Raw genomic sequence first — 15,922 nt, 5'->3', positions numbered from 1 at the left:
AGCTTCTCTCATCCTTTTACAAAGCCACTTCTCGGCTTCTCCTTCTGCTCTGTGAGCTCTGCTGTATCCTTCCAGTAAATTCATTTGTTTGCTTAAGATATCCAAACTCTGCTTCTGTTATTTCCATCACAGGATTCGGACTAAAATAGCTTCTCACATGCTGCAGGCTTTAATATGCAATGATTTGGAAAGTGGTGAGAAGCAGTTGGGGTCAAATACTTACTAAGGCACCAAACTCAATTTTTCTCAAGCCAGTCAAATTCAAGCGTTGGCTTTACAGCATCCATCGCAAGCCTGGGAAGGAAAAGGAGCCCTTGAACCAATTTTCCCGAGGTTAATTTTGTTGAAATCACCCAGATTCTCTAGCTCTGCCAGTGCAATTCCAATAAGCCCCACAGATTCTAGAAAAAGGTCAGTGATGCTGGTCTAGGTGGGTAAGTTTAAATCGGTTTTGTAAGAGGCAGCGCCGAAGTTGCACAGTAATTATATAACAGATTATGATGGAAAAGCAGCCGCTGCAGTGAGGTCAATAGGCATTTTAAAAATCACTGCGTGGGAACCTTTTCAAACCACAACCCTCCATTAGAAGCCTGTATTTCCCAGAAGATCCTCATTCCTTCATTCAGGCAGCAATTTTAAAGTCAGCTGGAACCACTGTTTCTGCACGACAGCAACTGAAAAAGAATCAGACTGTATTTTACTTCCCTATAAGCAGCATCTCCTGGTCATGGCATTTGGTATCCTTAAGATGTCACATTCTTTTTTTTTTTTTTTTTTAACATTTTTTATTGATTTATAATCATTTTACAATGTGTCAAATTCCAGTGTAGAGCACAATTTTTCAGTTATACATGAACATATATATATTCATTGTCACATTTTTTTCAGCTACCATAAGATCGTCTGTATATTTCCCTGTGCTATACAGTATAATCTTGTTTATCTATTCTACAATTTTGAAATCCCGTCTATCCCTTCCCACCCTCCACCCCCTTGGCAACCACAAGTTTGTATTCTATGTCTATGAGTCTATTTCTGTTTTGTATTTATGCTTTGTTTTCTTGTTTTTGTTTTTTAGATTCCACATATGAGCGATCTAACATGGTATTTTTCTTTCTCTTTCTGGCTTACTTCACTTAGAATGACATTCTCTAGGAGCATCCATGTTGCTGCAAATGGCGTTATGTTGTTGGTTTTTATGGCTGAATAGTATTCCATTGTATAAATATACCATATCTTCTTTATCCAGGCATCTGTTGATACACATTTAGGCTATTTCCATGTCTTGGCTATTGTAAATAGTGCTGCTATAAACATTGGGGTGCAGGTGTCATTTTGAAGTAGGGTTCCTTCTTGATATATGCCCAGGAGCAGGATAAGTAGCAGGTAAGTCTATTCCTAGTCTTTTGAGGAATCTCCATACTGTTTTCCACAGTGGCTGCACCAAACTGCATTCCCACCAGCAGTGTAGGAGGGTTCCCTTTTCTTCACAGCCTCTCCAGCATTTGTCATTTGTGGATTTTTGAATGATGGCTATTCTGACTGGTGTGAGGTGATACCTCATTGTAGTTTTGATTTGCATTTCTTTGATAATTAGTGATATTGAGCATTTTTTTCATATGCCTATTGATCATTTGCATGTCTTCCTTGGAGAATTGCTTGTTCAAGATGTCACATTCTTTTGAAGTTGTTTTCAGCTTTGGTTTGAAAAGTATCCTGAATCAGCAGTGACTAGCCTTCTCCCCATGGAGTTTAGGGTGCAAGAGGGAGCCGGGAAAGGGGTGCATGGGAGAGGGAGTTCCTGAAACCTTGACCAGAGTCCTCCTCAACCTGTTAAAATTTCTCCTCTTCCTCCTTTTTCTCCTTTCTTCTCTCCGTTCTTCTTCCATTGTTTGCTTTTGCTGCAGACACCACTGTAGCAGCCTAGTAGGGAAGAATCTCTGTGTCATCTCTCATTCAGCAAACATCTGCTGAGTGCCTATTCCGTGTACATACAGAATATATTCTCTCTTTGTGCTGTCCTGGACCAGGTACTGATGAACTGGGCAGGCAAGGTGCTTGCTATCGAGGAGGGAGACCAAAGCAAATGTGATTTCAAGTCTGCTTGGCCCATAGGTAGCCCCTGGGTCTGTCCAATGGGAGAAGGGGATTCGGGTGTCCTTACTTCCCTGGGTGGAAATGGTTGTTTGTGTGAAGTAGCGATGTGTTTGGTACACTTCATATGAGGAAAATCAAAATAGGAAATCTTTGATTTTGAATAAATTCAGAGAATGAATATCTTTCAGGGAGGCTTTTGCTTCCAATGACTTAGTTCAGTATTTGTTTTTCTCGTTGGGAATCTAAATGAGTACCTTGCGTCTGTGGAATGTTCCGTGGTTTTGGAGAGCCCTTTCTTGCACTTGATCTCCTTTGGTCCTGTGACCAGGACGGGGCAGGCAGTATCCTGATTTTGCAGATGAGAACACTGAGGCTCACACTTTCACAAGTGTTCTAGGCTAGCTTAAGTGGGCCAGAAACCTGGCCTTCCCTTCCCTGGTCAGTACCACGGGCCTCACGTCTCCCCTTCCACCTAACTCACTGCTGGCTTTTTCATCTATGACAAAGTGCTCTGCTGCTGTTTAATTGGGATTAGCTGTAATATCTTGATTGGGACAGAAAGCATTTCCCCTGACAGGCATACACTTCTAGAAGGTACATGCCCCTATAATCTATTATCATTTGTCCAAAATTATTATTTTTGAACCTTATTCATCCTGGCTCAGAAACCATTCAGGAAAAAAAACCCCACATTTCCCGTGGGACATTTGCTTTCCTAGTAGATAGTCGTGTTCATTGGAAGCCGTCCAGAGAGGACACAACACACCTAATTATTGTTTTGCATCAAAAACCCTAGAAGCAGGAATGCTGATGCCTCTGAATTTATAACAGTAAGCGTCTCGGTCTTCCATAGCTCATCCGCCTGATCCATCCCAAGAACAGTTGATCAATTTAGTGAAAAAGGTGGAAACCACATAGAGATAAACCGCTTATTGTAATAATGTGGCCTCCATGAATGAGAGCTAACATTTATCCAGCACCTATAATACCAGGCCCTAAGCTAAGTGTTTCATGTAATCGTCTCATTTAACCTTTACCCCCAACCTTTTCAGGAAGGTGCTATTATTGTAACCATTTTACAGATGAGGAAATTGAGGCTCCAAAAGGTTATCTGTGTTGTCCAACAATACATAACTGCTTTAGGGTGGAGCCACTATTTGAAACCACAGCTATTTGACTGCAGAACCCTCTTTCCTCATCACTGCTTTAATTAGGGACACAGATTATTAGGGCTAGACCCTAGTCTAAGCACGAGAGTGCAGAGACCCTGACGATAAAGGATCTTCTTAAAGTCACGCAATAGTCTTTACCAACAGAATGAGACTTGCTTCTACATCACTGCTCCCAACTGGAGAAAAGCTAGAATGAGTCTTTTGGTATTTGCCTATGAATGTACAGAGGAGTATCTTTTGAGAGTTTGAGTTGAGAATATCCATGCCACGTGGAGTGGAATCTTGACAAATTTATCCTCATGAACCCAATTATGAAGCTATCTAGTCAGTCATGAGAAACATTTCTAAACAATCGGAAGTGAGCCATATTCCAGTAGGAGTCTCCCGTTCCACCTGGATCTGTTCTGATAAGAGCAAACCTGGAGAATGATCATCTGTTTCATAATAGTGTATTTTGTCAAGCTTTCAGGGGAGTCGTCTTTGAAAATCTCATAAGCAGAAAGTTAACTGTTGTAATAAGCTGATGGTGATGGTGCAGGTTTTATTACTTTTGTTGTTTTGGTTGTTTTTCTTTTCTTCTTTTTTAAGAGCACAATAAACCATGCTGAATGTTAACAATCCATTAGCTCTAAAGGGAATATTTTTCGCTCCCAGAAAATTCCTTTTACCTTCCAGTTCTGAACCTGTGAACATAAAAGCTTTTTTGGCTTAGCATTAGTTGTTTCCACAAGATTTGCCTCATTGATCTGAAGCACCTGTGCTTCTAGAAGATGTAAGACATTATCACTTTTTACCATGTGTCCAGGAAGCTGTGCTTGGACTAATGTTATTTATCCAGCTGAGTATACTGACCAGGACAGCAGAGATCAAAGCACCTGGGGATTGTGTAATGTGGAAGATCTGTCCTGGTAACGAAGCCTGGAGCGTATGGCCCTGATTACAAAACTCCTTCTTACACATCCTTTAAGGACCCTCGTAAATGGAAGACGGTGCCATCTGCAGTGGCCATAACCCACTGCAGGGATTCCCAGGACCTCTTTTTAGGTCATTTGGTAGTTCTGCTTAGTTTTCTGCACGGTGAGCATGCAGAACACATGGGATGAAAACCCTAAAATGCAATTTGCAGCAGTAAGACCCTTGAGATTGTTAGGAGAACAAATTAAAAGGGGTGTGGGGAGGAGACCTGGGGAAGGAACCATGTGTGTCCCTGCAGTGGGCCTGCCTCAGCCCCAGGCAGGGAAGAAGGCTATGCCATCGCATCCCGGCTCCCCTGCACTCACCCTAATGGCAGGAAGGCAGTGGAGAGCACAGGAAAGCACACTCATCAGGGGAAACAGCCTTGGGTGTTCAGTGAAAGCACAAGGGCTGGGGACGGGAGGGCCAAAACAGGAAGAGGAAAAATATAGGATGGTTTAGCAAGAGAGGAAAAATTGAAAGAGCCAAAAAAAAAAAAAAATGAGTAATAAAAGTGAAATTTAAAAAAAAACCCACTGCAGACTATATTTACCTGAGAATCAAGAAAGTGAAGGAAGTAATTGAAACTAGAAAGATGCAGGCGGTGCAGGGAGCCCCCGCCACCTTCCCCCAGCAGGGCCAGGCAGAGTGGGAGAAGCCGCTCCAACCAGGCACCTCCCTGCCTGGAAAACGGCCGCTCTCTGAGTGATGCTGGGCTTCACCCAGCTGCTCTGAAAGGAGCCTGTAGGAAGGGATTGCAGAGAACCCACTGGCATGCCTCTTCCCTTTCTGAGTTTAAAAGCTTCTCAGAGAACTTTAAAGGCTGACGTCTAAATTTAATCAGAGTTAAATCGCTGAAATGAAGATGATGTTCTTATGCAACACAAAGGAAAGGTGGCTCTGCCAGCACTTTCCCTACAAGGTAATGGGACCAACTCCTAGCAGCAGCCCGGCAGTTTGGCAATGCTGTGAATTCAGGGGAGGCGGGAAGTGTGGAAATCTGGTTCATTGCTAATATTGCCTTCCAGGGACCTGGGGCCTGCGGGCTCAGCAGGCAGGGTTCCACAGCTGGTGTTCGGGAACGACAGCTCTCACTCACAGGCGGTTCAGTGACATTCTTCATACGTAACATCTTAACTATATTCTATATTTAAGAGCCATTTTTTTCTTAGGAGCGCCAAATGTTTTCTGCAAAAGGAGCTTGCACAAATGTTATAGCCAGAAACTTGGACTGAAGGAAACATGAATTTGTCTCAAGAGAGTTTGGCAATCTGAGTTTGTGCTGTTCAGTCATTTTAGAAAATGGACAGGTCTGGCTCTTGTTCAGACTGGCTTGTCACATGATTTATTTTCTTTAAAAATAAATGTTCAGTCAACAGTGGTCTGTCAGGTACCCTTGATATGGTGTGATGAGACAGGCACTTTCCTTCTGAGGTTGTCCCCCCCCCAAAGCCCACGACTAACCATGAGAAAAATGTCGCATAAACCCAAATTGAAACATTTTCTTTATTACCTGGCCAGTACTCCTCAAACTGTCAAGGTCATCACAAACAGGGAAAGTCTGAGAAACTGACCGTCTAGAGGAGCTGAAAGAGACATGACAGCTGGATGGGAACAGAAAAGGACATTAGGTGAAAACTAAGGAAGACTGAATCAAGTACAGCCTTTGGTCTGTAATGTGATACCACTTTGGGTTCCTCAGTTGTGACGGGTGTGCCGTGCTGATGTCAGATGTCACCAACAGGAGAAACTGGTGTAAGATAAATGCGAACTCTCTCTAATATCTCCACAACTTTTCTATAAATCTGAAACAATTCTAAAATTAAATGTTTATTAAAAATACAAATGTTAAAAGTTAGTTTGGTTTGTGGTTCTATGAAACCAATCATTTGAGTCCATTTCATGTTTCCATGTCTGGTTGATTTAAACTCATGTCCCCAATGTCTCATGATTACTGATACTTTATCAAGAGAAAAATTGAAACATACTGACAGGACTGAACACAAGGTGAGGGAGGATGCAGTAAAGGAGAAATTTCTTTTCTAAAACTCTCCTACCTGGTTTTTTATTGGAGTACCTGGCCTCCAGGCCTCACCCAGCTACCTCCTGCCAGGATGCTGGGTACTAAATAAGTTTCAGGTGTTGCCTTTTTAAGGGTCTATGTACTTCAATAGGATATTCTGGAGAGGAGAAAGCACGTCCTAAGGAATGATTTTATAATGGTGGAATTTCCATAAAAATGTAAGTTGGTTAGGGAGAGAGAATGGCTCCTCGGTCCTCAAGCCCTTTCTACTCATGGGCCAGCCCCTGCTCAAAAGATACAGGGTCACATGTTCAGCATTAGGGCCGTGGCCATAAATCCTGATGCCAAAGGTCATGACATGCTGGAGTCCATCTGGGATAACGTGACTTCTCATTTCAAATATATGTGATACAGTCAGCGTGGGAGTGAGTCCTGGAGTCACGGCAGGAGACTGGATTCAGCCATGCAGAGGTGACCTGTACCTTGATCTTTGGTCTTTAATAACCTGAACGTTGCCACCGACTGTCTAACCAAACCCCACAATTGCTGTAACGAGAACATGGCAGACTCTGGACTCATAAAACCCTGGGTTCAAGTCCCCCCACTTCTAGGTTTGTCACTTCCTGGCTGTGTGGCCCAGGTCCAGTGACTTAATCTCGTTGATCTTCAGGTTTTCCATCAGGAGCAAGGCTGATTGTAATCCTGCTTTGAAGGATTGGCATGAGGATTGACTACACTGAGTGTGTGAGAGCCCCTTGCCCAATGTCTGGGATCTAGTGGGCGCTGAGCACATATTCTTTCCCCTCCCCTTTTTCTTCCTTTCTCACAAAGCCAGGACAGTGGGGCCAGGCACAGCCTGGACGGCTCAGCCTTTTCACAAGTGGTTGGTTCTCTCTGTTCTCACGAGATTAGCATTTCTAATAGGATCAGGACTTCGGCTAATTGATCATTAATCCTGAGGTGTGCAAATAATCTCTTCTAATTTGTGCAGAACCAGCGCTCTTTTAGGGTGTACATTTATTTATTAGTATTTTGTTTTACTCAGTGGAAAGGTCCCATTCTATCCCACCAGAAATTGGGCAACTCTCATGTTGGCCAATAAAGGTTAGTTAAACCCAGGAGCTATGCAAAGTGACACTTTAGTGTTTAAAACAAGATAGGAGCTTTCTGCTAACAAGACAGACACCCTGCTTCAAAAGATGCCAGTATATTTTTGATAGAATTGTGGGGACAAATAAGTAACAAAGGACCTGAGAAGGCTTAGAGCAGTGGGGAAATAATATATCTAATTGCATCCTTTATTTTATTTTATTATATATGTTATTTGTTTTATATAATAAAATAAAATAAATAAAATTGTGGCCAGGCAGGGTGAACAAGAAGAGAACTCAGTACATCCAGAGAGCATCTGAAGGTGGAAAGCCTAGGGGAAGTTCCAATCTGAAACCCCAACAGGAGACTTAGAAGGAAAGCCTTCCCGACACACAGGCCATTTCTGCTTCTGCCTGGCAGTGCCTTTGTGGTAGAAGTGCTTCTGTTACGCTAAGTGTATCGAGTGTGTCTGTTTTACCAGCCTGGTCCCCGCAGTGTGGCCCGCCGGACTGTACAGTTCACGTCTAACAGACGTGAGAAAGCTTCTGCCTCCCTGTAAACCAGCCCAGCATTGAAGTTAAGCAGCCAGCCTTTCAGTAGTAGTATTACTTACAGTCTGCATGCTAACAGGACAGGGACAGCTGTCAGAGGAGCCCTCATTTAGACCAAGCATGATTTTGAGGAATTCCACAGAGATGTTTATAGTATTTGACCCAAATGGGTCTTCTAAACCATTGAGGGGGGCAAAAAAAGACATAGATTTTTAATGGTTTTGCTGCTATTATTTTGCTGTATTATTTTAGAAAACCTTTAATTAAGCAAGTATATAGGTTGATGGTGGAAAGTTTTTGACACTGAGGATCAGCTAAGTAAATAATATCACCCATTATTTTATTAACCAATGATAAATACTATCATTGCTGTTTTTTTTTTTTTTTTTAGTTTTTTCTTTTTTTCTTTTTTTTAAAACTGAAGTATAGTCAGTTTGCAGTATGTTAATTTCTGGTGTACAGCATAGTGATTCAGTTATATATATATATATTCCTTTTCATTTTCTTTTTCACTATAGGCTATTATAAGGTACTGAATATAGTTCCCTGGGCTATACAGTAGGGCCTTGTTGTTTATCTGTTTTGTATACAGTACTTGGTATTTGCAAATCCCAAACTCCCAATTTATCCCTCCACCCTCCTTCTTTTAAAATTGTTTACATTTTTAATATAAGATTTTAATTAAAATGTGAAAAATAAGAAAAAACATCCACAATTATTCCACCTTAACTACCATTAGAATTTTGTTGGGTTTTTTTTTCAGGTATTTTTCCAACTCTATGAATATCTTCTTTAACACGGTTGCTGTACATACAAACTGTATGCAAACCATACGTGCAACTTAGTATCATGGCGCAAGTTGTTTCTGGATTACAAGATTTCTCTTCACAAATCTTCGCTTCTGAGGTCACCCTGATATCACAAAGTAGTTATTCTATTCCTTATATTTAACTGTTCCCCTATGTTGAGATATAGTTTGTTTCCAGATTTCGTTATTAGACAAACCACTGTATCAAGATAGCATGACCATAATTGTTTTAAGAGCCCAAAATAATATGACTTCGTCACTTCAAGTTGTTTCTATTTATATAACAAACGTGTTGAGTGTCCAATGTGTGCAGCACGCTGGGGGACCAAAATGAATAAGGCCTAGGCCTTGTACTCGGGGGCTGTAGCGGTGGCAGGATTTAGTGGAGACAGATGCTTATGTAACGTATTTTAATTCACCTTGAGAAGTACAGGAATAGGAGCAAGCGCCACGTCCTGTGCCCTGATGTATAGAAGTCGTTTGCACCGTAACTGGCCTCGTAAGTGCTCAATGAGAAAATGACAGTGATGTTGATGGTTTGCAGCCATCACATTTCTGATAGAATTGTTTAAACGTTTCCATGATTCATATTCATTGAAAAATAAATAAAATCAGGAGAGCAGCGAACAGTGCTCCTTGAATTATAAAAATCAGTGATAACACACATGGGCCCAGCCTGGGCCAGCAAGTGACAAGGATGCTCAAGTTCTGTCTAACTGCTGAAACAGAGCTCCCCGTGGAGCACAGACTTCTTCCACAGCCGTGCTCTAATGGCGTGATGTCTCCTTGGCTTCAGTGCTGTCAGTTGGGATGACTTCAGTCTAAACATGACACGGGTCAGATAGAGCTATTTTCAGATAAGAGATAGGTCAGTTTAGTTGTACTTCTATTTCTCTAAGAAATGTGTGCTGTATATTTTTAAATGTGATATGTATGTGTATGTAGATACTTACATGCATACGTGTATATGTGTATATACACATGCTATAATAATTTCAGGGATCAAGGCAGATATGAGAACTCTAAAATTTTCCACAGGTAGGATTTTTTTGCATGTGATTCTGGATTCCCATCACTGCCTTTAGCCGCCAGGTCTATAGACCTGAACAATGGTTAATGTTTAAAAAGGGACAGCGTGTTCTGGTTAACAACCCTGCTCATTTCCTCTTCCTGATGGTGCTGTTGTGATGGCAGGACTCGAGTAAGGGCTTTCCATTACACGAAAATACATGAGAAATGATGCTCAATCATAATAAACTTGAGATTAAAGTTCCTTCAAGATAAAGATCTTGCGGCCTTTTTTAAAAAAAAAAAAACAAAAAACCTTTGCTCTTTATGGGGATAGGTTTGTTGTCCTGCATGGCCATAATCTGCAGCCACCGCTGAAACACGCGTAAGGATTTCGGACAGGACGTGAAGGAAATGCTGCATTAAACTGAAAGCGCAGGGGATTTAAATAAGCCGAATATGGATTGTCTGTTGAGAATTTGATCAGGGCACTGCTGGCATTGGCTCACTCTCTCAACTACAGTCATGGAAAGAATTATATGGCCTGCCCATCAAATCCAGAATACAAAGTACTTCCACGTCCTGCAACTATTCTCTCTCCTCTCTTATTAATTCCATTCTCATTAATCCCCGTATGATGTTTTGTGAGAGCTGAGCAGTGCAGCCACTATTTCCCATAAACCTATACCCAGTCTTCTTCCTGCCAATCCAATTAGTTCCACTTCCTTCAAACGTTACTCAGCTCTCCTCTGAGCAGCTCTCCCTGGTTACGCTGTTGTCCTTCCTTGTCATCGCAAACCCTCAGCAGTTATTTGTGGATCGATTTGTCCTCTAACTATTGCTGGGTATTTACTCTCACTGGGCTTGGTCCTGGAGCTGATGCGTCAGTCCTAATCACTGCCCTCATGGAGGTCACAGTCCACGTGGAAAAAAAGCCTAGTAAAAATGTGGCAAGGGCAATGGTCAAGCTAGGCATGCAGAAGCACAAACACAGACATGTTTGTGGGATGTTAGGAGGTTTCCTGGAACAGCTGATGCTGGAGTAGAGTCTTTGGGGATGCGTAGAAGTTGAGCAGGAGAAGGAAGGGGCGGGGGGGAGGCACAGACGGTACCTGCGGTAGGTGGTGGAGGCGAGGAACAGATGGCCGGCCCTGTGTGCCGTGTCGTGCTTTGCCATGCTAGTAAGTGTCAGTTATCGTCCAGTGGCTGTTGATAAGTTCTCTGAATTTAGGTTCTTTTCCTACAGTTAAATTATCAGCTCTTCAGGGACCATGCTGTCCACTTATCCTGCCTTCTTCCCCTTGGGTCTGTTATAGTCCCTAGTGTTTTCCAAAGAGGATGTTCCACCTTCCTGGGCAACCCTGCGGACTCACTGGCCGCCTCCTGGGCACGCTCCACCAGCGCTGCCCAGACTCCATGTGGTCATGGGAAGACGCACCAGGTTCTTGACTGCAAGCTGAGAGCCAGGAAAACGTGTGTGTCTTTTGACTCAAAGCAAGTCTGTGCTGCCTGAATGGAGGAGCCATCCCAGCCACTTACCCAGAAACGTCACAGTTCCCATCAGATACTTTCTGCTGGTTCATATTCTTAGCCTTTGTGGTGATGATTTACATCTTGTATTCAAAAAGCTCTGCACCAATATTTCTACTAAGATTTCATTGGATAATTAAAAAAAAAAATCACAGAGCCAGTGTGGAATAGAATTTTCATCCTACAAAAACAAAGGGATTGTTTTTTGTTGTTTTTTTTTAAAAATTAAGATCTTAAAAGCCCCCTTTTAATTGATAGGATTGCTACCTCAAAAGTTGCAAATGCTGGGTGAGTCACCGTCATCCCCTGATCCAGCTGACTTTATGTTACAGGTACAAATACTTGGTGGGTCAGGCGCACAGGCCAGTATCTTAGGAATCTTTTTTTAAAAATTTTTTGTTTTTGGCTTTTTAGTGGGGGAGGTAATTAGGTTTGTTTTTATGTTTATTAATTTTTAATTTAACAGAGGTACTGGGGATCAAACCTATGACCTCATGTGTGCTAAGTATGCACTCTACCACTGAGCTATACCCTCCCCACTTTTATGAATCTTTGAGAACTTAGTTCAGTTCCTCTGCTTCCCAATGAGAAGTTGGGTCCCTCAGACTGAAGCTGAGGCCTGGGATGTGTGTGTTTCTGGCCCGTGTTTGGCCCCTAGATAAACAAGCCACCACATTCCAAGGCTGCCAAACTGCCAGCTTTCCTGGATGGTTAAATCTCAACCCCCTTTGCCATTGCCTGGGGTCAAGGGTAGGTAGAACAACCACAGGGTAAACTCATTAAAAAAAAAAAAGGAAAGACACAAAAGAAAAAAGCTCCCAGCAAGTTTTTATAGGCTTTGCTGTCCCAAAGCTTTTGTTTCAAGGGTTTGGCTTTAGAATGACAGAGGAGGCTGCTTTCCCCTGGAGCCCTCCTTGATGGAAACCTCCAGGATCTAGTTTGCCTCTGCAAAGGAGAAAGGCAAAATCCCAGCCCAGGGAGCCAGCTGGGGAGCTTTGGTCACTGAATCCAGTGGCCAAATTTGGGAACTACCAAATAAGATGTAGGGAGCCTTTGTGTCTGATGGCCCAGTGACAAGGCTTAAATTATATCTGGTGTGAAAGTAAGACTAATGGCCTGTTTTAAATTCCCCAGCCTGAGGTTCCCAACCTTGGCGATAGCCTAATGAGCAGGTACTCCTTGGATTAGAGAGTTAAATAAAATCCGCTTGGAAGCCGAGGCCTGTGTCACTGAGGGGGAAGTGAGATGAGCAATGTTTGCTCATCGGGTTAAGTGTCCAGGTCAGGTAATCCATTTCCAACATATTGGAGAACTTGCACATGAACACTTTGGGAAAGCAAATTGTGCTTCCGGATTGGCTTTTGCTCCAAGTCTAGAGTCCTTATTAGTATAACAGAGATAGTAATGCTTAAAAAAGATAGTCACGCAGATAACACAAGGGAAGGTTTTCAAGTCCTCACACAGTAGACACCTAAAGGCGGTTTGCTTCCTCCTTTCCTCCCACTAGTCTGACTCCTCCTGCCCTTACCATCTTGGTAGTTGGTCATCTCCCCACCTTAGGGTGCTTCTGTGTTCATGTTTTCTCTCCTGGAAAGGTCTGAAAAGTCTCTGAGGACAGGCACCTTGTCTGAAGTGCTTCCCACAGAAGCCCGTACGTGGTGGACGGACGTAGGCGCTCCGTGGGTTCGTGTTTCCGCACCTGCGGTGAATTGCTCTACTCTTGTCTTTCTTTTCTTCTCAGTCACAGACAGGGGATGGTGGGAAGACATAATGTGCTTTTCAGTACTTCTGTGGCCTTTCCCCACATGTAAAGACAACAGGCTGACAGGAATGGAACTGAAGGAGAAAAGTATTTCTTAACATATGTTGGTCTAATTAAAGGCCAGTGCTTGTATTTCCCAACCAGGACAGCATTCCTGGAGAAATTATCCCCTAAATGGCTTAAAAATACAGTCCCAGCAACATGTAAGTTCAAAGCAATTATCCGGCCTAGGGGGGTTTTACAGGTGACACCGTAGCCCCACTGCCTGCAGCTCCGTGTAGCTCCGTCATCCGCTGCAAGATCCCAGCAGGCTTGCAGCTGCCTTACTGATGCCATCAACCAGGAGGCAGGGAATGTCTGGGCAGGCTTGGACTCTGCAGATGGATGACTCCTATAGACAGATGCAGAAGGGCATGTGAGATTACCAAGTCTTTCATTTCATGGAGGAGTAGGCTCAAGCCAGAGAGGTTATGATTTGCCCAGGATCACAGGGCTAGTTAGAGCTGAGGAGATGGGAGAAACCCACAGCCAACGGTTGCTGGTCCAATTCATTTCTTCAAAGATAATTTACTAAACGCCTGCTACGTGCTTCATATGTTGGAGATACAGACAAGTATGTCTTGGTCCTTGTATCCGCAGGGAGTCTAAGAGGGGAGGAGAGTTACAAGAAGCAGCCAGCTGTAGGACAGTGTGGAGGGATGGATGGACAGGTACCAGGAGAGGCAGGTGAGGGGAGGAAGGCACTCACTTTGGGCCCAAAATTCAAAGGGACACCAGAAACCCAGGAGTCAAGATAAAGACCATTATCAAGATTATGTGTCTGTACGGCTGGTGTGTCCTTTTGGCTCAGGTTCCAGTGTGGCTCAGCGTGGTGCCACTACTGATCCGTCTTCATTTAACACATTAATATCTTGTTCACCTTGGATTTTTTGCTTTAATTTTTGACTGTTGAAAATATTACCTTAAAATACTCTTTGTCTTGATGGCTGAGATTTTGGGGGGTTTTTTGGTGCTTCCCTTCTAAAATTTTGCACCTTAAGCAGAGGCCTCACTCTGGTCTCCAGGGGAATCTAACAGAGGCTGCATGGGGACGGGAGGAAGGAGGACCCTTTGTGTGTGAGGTCCAGCAGAGGTGCCTGGGTTTCAGATTCTGCTTCTGGGAAGCCTACAGGTTCAAGAGAGCCCCAGTAGGGGAGAAGTAGGACCTTTTCAGCCAGAGCAGCTCCACCTTGACCTATTTTGTTTGCTAACATTTTTGGTAAGGGTTTGTTGGATTCCTGGTCTGGTAGAAAGAGATTCTTAGGTCTAAAAAGTGTTTGAAAATTTCTTCCAGCAATGAGAAAATACTCAATTCAAACACCTGAGACCCGTCACATGCTCCCTGGGGCTCGAGTTGGGGTTGAGGGACAAGGAGATAGATAAAGCAGACGAGGCATCAGGGTCCAGAGAGGCCAGAGGCTGCCTGACCCACCAGAGGTGGGTTCAAACCTCAGCTGTTTGCTTCCCTCCCAAGCACCCCCAGGAAAGCCCTGTGAGCAAAGGCATTTGGCGGGCACGTCTGGTCGTTTTACTGGACCAGATGGCTTGCATCCTCTTCTTTGTTGGCCAGAGAAAGGGTCAAAAAATATAACTTAAAAAATTTCACTATCACAATAGAAAGTCTGCTTTTCTTAGACAAATGCTCGATAGATGATGAGGGGGAAGGGCAGAGCCAGGGAAAGAAAGCATCTCAGAAATGATTCCTAAAACTGAATTGATCTTAATCTAGCCAGACCTTTTGGGGGCTGCCACATGGCATGACTCCCAGGGGGGTGACTTCTCACTGAAATCTGTGTCCGTGGCAACCCCCACCCCGGAGTCACACAGCGCACAGCCGGTTGACTATACAGGGCAGCAGTAGTCCGTGTGAGTCGTCAGAATGTCACGAGCGAATGATAGCTTATAGCCTCATTCGGCTAAGCCACACAACCTAATTCAGTCTGTTAGGCTTTCTGAGTTTTAACAAGCTAGCTTCTCCAATTCTGGAAATTTTCTCCAGCAAGAGTGTTCCCTTTTCATTCTCTTGACTCCCCGCAATTATTAGGAAAGAGGAGGTGTGTGTGTGTTCATTGAGAAGTGATAAGGGTGACAGGGGAAACTGGGAAGACACTGAAAGTAAAGTCAGCTAAGAAAGATTTCAATATCAGAGTCAAACTTATTATATTGGTTGGATTATACACAAAACAAACCTGATAAGCTCAAATTTGAGGGAGAAGATGCAAAAGTGGACCCTCATGAACTCCTGGCAAGGTGTAACTTGGTATTTCTGAAAGGCTATGTGGGGGCATGTGTTCAAAGTCTAAATTATATGCATATCAAGTATTTTAAAGCAGGTTTTAAAATTATGTATCAAGTGACCCCCATTGAAAATACATGTAAATAAAGGAAAAAGAATGAGAGTGTATATGCATGTAAACGGTGGTTCTGGGTAGTGTGCTTATGGGTGATTTTTTTCCCCAGCTTTATTGAGATATAATTGACTGACATGTAACATGGTATAAGTTTAAGGAGTACGGTGTGTTGATATGATAATTACATATTGCAAAATGATTACCATCATAACTTTAGCTAATACCTCTATCATGTTACATAATTACCATTTGGGGGGTAGTGAGAACATTTAAGATCTACTCTCTTAGCAACTGTCAAGCATATGCTACAGTGTTAGCTATAATCACCATTGCTGCACATGAGACCCCCACAACTTGCAACTGGAAGTTTGTACCCTTTAACCAACACCTCCCCATACCCCTCACCCCAGCCCCTGGTAACCACCACTCTTCTCTCTTTTCTATCATCTTTTTTAGTTTCCACTTTTAAGTGAGATCACACAGTATCTGTCTTTCTCTGTCAGGCTTATTTCACTTAGCATAATGCCCCCAGGGT

General features: G+C 43.1%; 1 long non-coding RNA gene across 1 annotated transcript in view; it reads left to right on the top strand.

Annotated features, from left to right (window-relative positions):
- The first annotated feature begins 1,613 nt into the window (after positions 1-1,613).
- The window catches only part of LOC106729893, a 46,910-nt gene continuing 32,601 nt past the window's right edge, over positions 1,614-15,922 (top strand). The window contains exon 1 of the long non-coding RNA XR_001366309.2: positions 1,614-5,145. This is a non-coding gene — a long non-coding RNA (uncharacterized LOC106729893). The remainder of the gene's footprint in view (positions 5,146-15,922) is intronic.

This window comes from Camelus ferus, chromosome 12 (assembly GCF_009834535.1).
Source record: "Camelus ferus isolate YT-003-E chromosome 12, BCGSAC_Cfer_1.0, whole genome shotgun sequence".
Lineage (NCBI taxonomy): Eukaryota > Metazoa > Chordata > Mammalia > Artiodactyla > Camelidae > Camelus > Camelus ferus.
This window is presented reverse-complemented; position numbering and strand designations above follow the sequence as displayed.